Raw genomic sequence first — 4480 nt, forward strand, 5'->3', positions numbered from 1 at the left:
CAAATGGCAAGATTTTGGTCTCTTTGGTTGAAAAATATTCCAGTGTGTGTGTGTGTGTGTGTGTGTATCCCATCTTTATCCATTCATCATTTGATGGACAGTTGGGTTGCTACCATATCTGGGCTACTGTAAATAATGCTGCTGTAAACATAGAACTGAATGTATCCCTTTGAATTAGTGTTTTTGTGTTCTTTAGGTAAATACCCAGTAGTGTGATTGCTGGTACATAGGGTAGTTCTATATTTAACTTTTTGAGGAAACTCCATACTGTTTTCCACAGTGGCTGCACCAGTTTGCCTTCATACCAACAGTGCAAGAAGGGTCCTTTTTCTCCTTTTTCTCCACAGCCTCATAAGCACCTGTTATTTCTTGTATTGTTGATTTTAGCCATTCTGACAGGTGTGAGGTAATATCTCATTATAGCTTTGATTTGCATTTCCATGATGGTAAGTGGTGATGAACATCTTTTCATATGTCTGTTGGCCATCTGTTATCTTTGGAGAAATATCTGTTTCTGTCTTCGGTCCATATTTTAATTAGATTATTTGTTTTTTGGGTGTTGAGCTGTATAAGTTCTTTATATAATTTGGAGACTAACACTTTATTGGATATGTCATTTGCAAATATCTTCTCCCATTCCATAGGTTGCCTTTTAGTTTTGTTGATTGTTTCCTTTGCTGTGCAGAAGCTTTTTCTTTGAATATTGTCCCAATAATTTGTTTTTGGTTTTGTTTCCCTTACCTCAGGAGACATATCTAGAAAAAAGTTGCTATGGGCAATAAGAGATTCCTACCTGTGTCCTCTTCTAGGATTTTTATGATTTCAGGTCTTACATTTAGGTCTCTAATCCTTTTGAATTTATTTTTGGGTATGGTGTAAGAAAGTGGTCCAGTTTTTTTTTTTTTCTTTTGCATGTTGCTGTTCAGTTTTCTCAATACCATTTGTTGAAGAGACTGTCCCTTTCCCATTGGATAATCTTTCCTGCTTTGTGAACTATTAATTGACCATATAATTGTGGATTTATTTCTGGGTTTTATATTCTGTTCTATTGATCTATGTGTCTATTTTTGTGCCAGTGCCATACTGTTTAGAGTGCTACAGCTTTGTACTATAACTTGAAGTCTGGAATTGTGATGCCTCCAGCTTTGCTTTTCTTTTTCAAGATTGCTTTGACTATTCAGGGTCTTTTCTGGTATCAAACAAATTTTAGAATTGTTTGTTGTGGTTCTGTGAAAAATTCTGTTGGTATTTTGATGGGATTGCATGAAATGTGTAGATTGCTTGGGTAGTATAGACATTTTAACAATATTTTTTCAATCCAGGAACATAGAGTTTCTTTCCATTTCTGTGTCATCTTCCATTTCTTTCATCAATGTTTTATGGTTTTAGAGGACAAGTCTTTCACCTCTTTGGTTAATTCATTCCTGCGTATCTTATTTTTGGTGAAATTGTAAATGGGATTGTTTTATTAGTTTCTCTTTCTGCTCCTTTATTATTGGTGTATAGAAATGCAACAGATTTCTGTACATCGATTTTGTATCCTGAGACTTTACTGAACTTGTTTATCAGTTCTAGTAGTTTTTTTGGTCAAGTCTTTTAGGTTTTCTAGATATAATATCATGTCATCTGCAAATAGTGACAGTTTTACTTCTTCCTTACCAATTTGGATGCCTTTAATTTCTTTTTATTGTCTGATTTCTGTGACTAGGACTTCCAGTACTATGTAGAATAAAAGTGGTAAGAGTGGCTATCCTTGTCTCTTTCCTGACCTTGGGGGGAAGTTTTCAGTTTTTTCCGACTGAGGATGATGTTACTTGTACATTTTTCATATATGGCCTTTATTATATTGAGATATGTTCTCTCTAAACCTACTTTGTTGAGGGTTTTTATCTTTTTTTCTTTTGGTCTAAATGTTTTTATTTGAAACAAATAGTTGCACCAAGCAAGAGCTTACTTTCCCCACTCCAAACTAAAACAGAGCGCAATAGGGGCAAACGTTATTTGGCAGGACAGTTCCAGTATGTGAACATCCTTCTACTCCCTGTGGTTGGGGCAACTTTATTCATCAGCAGTCATTCTTACACAAAACGTTAACCCCAAAGTACTAATGTCACATAAAAGGAGGTGGTCTTAGTTTCATGTGTGGGGCAGTATGTTCTATAAATGCCAAAAGGTAGGAGAAGCACAAACACAACCCACTCTTTAAAAAAAACTAAATAGTTCAAAGAATTTTCCATCCCCCACCCCTTACTCCCATAATAAAAAGTAGTGCTGGGGTCTGACACCCAGATTTGGTTTTTATCCTGGCCATTTACAAAGTGTTTGCCCATCTGAATTGCATCATTAGGGTTATGGATAAAAGTTCATTCACTTTGAAGAGAGGTGTATCTACTCCTTCCTCCTCTTCTTGCCTTCATGCTCATGTTCCTTGGGGCAGCTGCTATCTGAGGGTCTTTTAGAGCCACCGTGCTGTTTGGCTTCTTCCAAAAACTTGTCCAAACCAAAAGGATCTTCCTCAAACTGAACAGGTCCTTCTCGGCCTCTTTGCCTACGGTCTGAACCAGAAAACTCTTTATCGGGAACAAATCTGTTGGTCTTTTTTCTGGCTTCTAGGTCATCACCATACATGTGCTTGTCCAGATTTTTACTGGGCCTGTAAATACTCTGGGCCATATCTTTACCACCTCTCCAGGCTTGATCATAAATGTAAATTTCATCTTCTCCACCTGCAAAACCACTGTCCATACCCTTGGACTGGTTGAAAAGCCTTTGGTCATACTGAACTTCGTTGGACATCCGAGGATTGGGCACACCAAGAGCAATGACTTCACTGATACCTCAATTTTCATTTCTCTGTGGTTACTACCTCTTATCAGGAGCTTCCCTGGAAAGATTCCTGTGTGCAGTCTCTTTTCTCCTGTCATGCCGGATTTCATCCCTCTCATGTGCCTCCCCATCCTCTTTTTCCACATGGGTTTTGATCCCAGCTCTTCTCTCCCTGGCTTTCTGGGCCATTTCTCTAAGTTTCTCTTCATGTTTCTCCTTTTCTTTTTGAGCCATCTTTCTCTCTACTTGAGCACACATTTCTACAACTTCACGAGCCTTCCGATCAACAATATAGAGGGCTTCGGCCAGCTTGGCGAAGTTCTCATTGATGTGAACTGTCTGCAGGCCTCTTCCATCAGCAGCAAGACGTTTGTCTAATGGAATTGTATACCCCTTTGCATTTTTCCAGTTTGAAATACAAGGGGGGATCTTCCACCCTTGTTGCTCCTTCACGGTCATCTTTCAGCTAGGAGAATGCATGACAGGTGCAGGAGGGGAAGGTGGTCCTCGGGGAATTTTCTTATTAATCTTGAACCTTGGAGGCTCCATTTGATCTTTCTGCATTTCCACCATCTGAATAACTCTCTGTTTAGCTCCAGAGTTGAAAGCCACTCCTTGTTGAGATGGTGTGTATCGAATATATTGAGCGGGAGCCAGTTTATCAGCAGCTTGAACTGGCATGGCTGCAGCAACCTTCTGTGATACGGATTTTTCTAAGGCTACCCTTGTCTTTTCTGTTATCTCTTTAATGGCTTCTTCATCAGGTCTTTGCAGGTCTGGGTCCTCTGCATTCATAACTTCCTTGGGAACCAGGTCAGTATACTTGCTAGAAATGACCTTGTCTCTTGACTGTCCTTGCCGAGCAATTGCATCATATTTAATTTTTCCTTCAGCATCCACCTGAATGGCCAGTGCATTTGACATTTTTTTCTTTTGCCCCATATCCAGTGGATACTGGGCCACATGGATCTCTGGAAAACACCTCCACCTCCCAAATCCTCTAATAACCGAGGTGCCCAGCCTTTCCGGTACCCATATGGGGGAGGTTCTCTTCGGGAGGAGACCAGTGAGGTCTGTCATGATCTCTGGGATCTTGCCTTTTCTTCAGCCTCAAGCTGGTCCTGAGATAGCTGAGTAGGTGCACGTAAAAAGCTGGTGAGTGCCATCTTCTTCCGCTTCTTCCGAGGGTTTTTATCTTGAATGGATGTTGCTCTGTCAAATGCTTTTTCTGCATCTACTTTAAATAATCACATATTTCTTATCTTTTTTCTTATTGATGTGATGTGTAACATTGATTGATTTGTGAATATAGAACAACCCTTGCAAACCAGGAATAAATCCCATTTGGTTGTGGTGAATGAATTTTTTAGTGAATTGTTGGATTTGGTTTACTAGTATTTTTTGAGGATTTTTGCATCTATGTTCATCAGGGATATTGGCTTGTGGTTCTCTTTTTTATTGGTGTATTTGTCTGGTTCTGGCATCAGGATAATGCTGGCCTCATAGAATGAATTTGGAAGTTTTCCTTCCTTTTCTATTTTTTTGTAATAGCTTGAGAAGAATGGATATTAAGTCTTCTTTAAATATTTGGTAGAATTTGCCTATGAAGCTATCTGGTCCTGGACTTTTGTTTGTTGGGACTTTTGCGTTTTGA

The 4480-nt window shown here is 39.1% G+C and overlaps 1 pseudogene across 1 annotated transcript; it reads right to left on the bottom strand.

Moving 5' to 3' along the window:
• Window positions 1–2257: 2257 nt before the first annotated feature.
• On the bottom strand, window positions 2258–3993 carry LOC123834506 (SNW domain-containing protein 1-like; annotated as a pseudogene). Its single transcript, XR_006788457.3, has one exon. The product of XR_006788457.3 is annotated as an SNW domain-containing protein 1-like (transcript).
• Window positions 3994–4480: the final 487 nt, after the last annotated feature.

This window comes from Mirounga angustirostris, unplaced genomic scaffold, assembly GCF_029215605.1.
Source record: "Mirounga angustirostris isolate CCGP_5_RB_7025 unplaced genomic scaffold, mMirAng1.0.hap1 SCAF_1, whole genome shotgun sequence".
NCBI lineage: Eukaryota > Metazoa > Chordata > Mammalia > Carnivora > Phocidae > Mirounga > Mirounga angustirostris.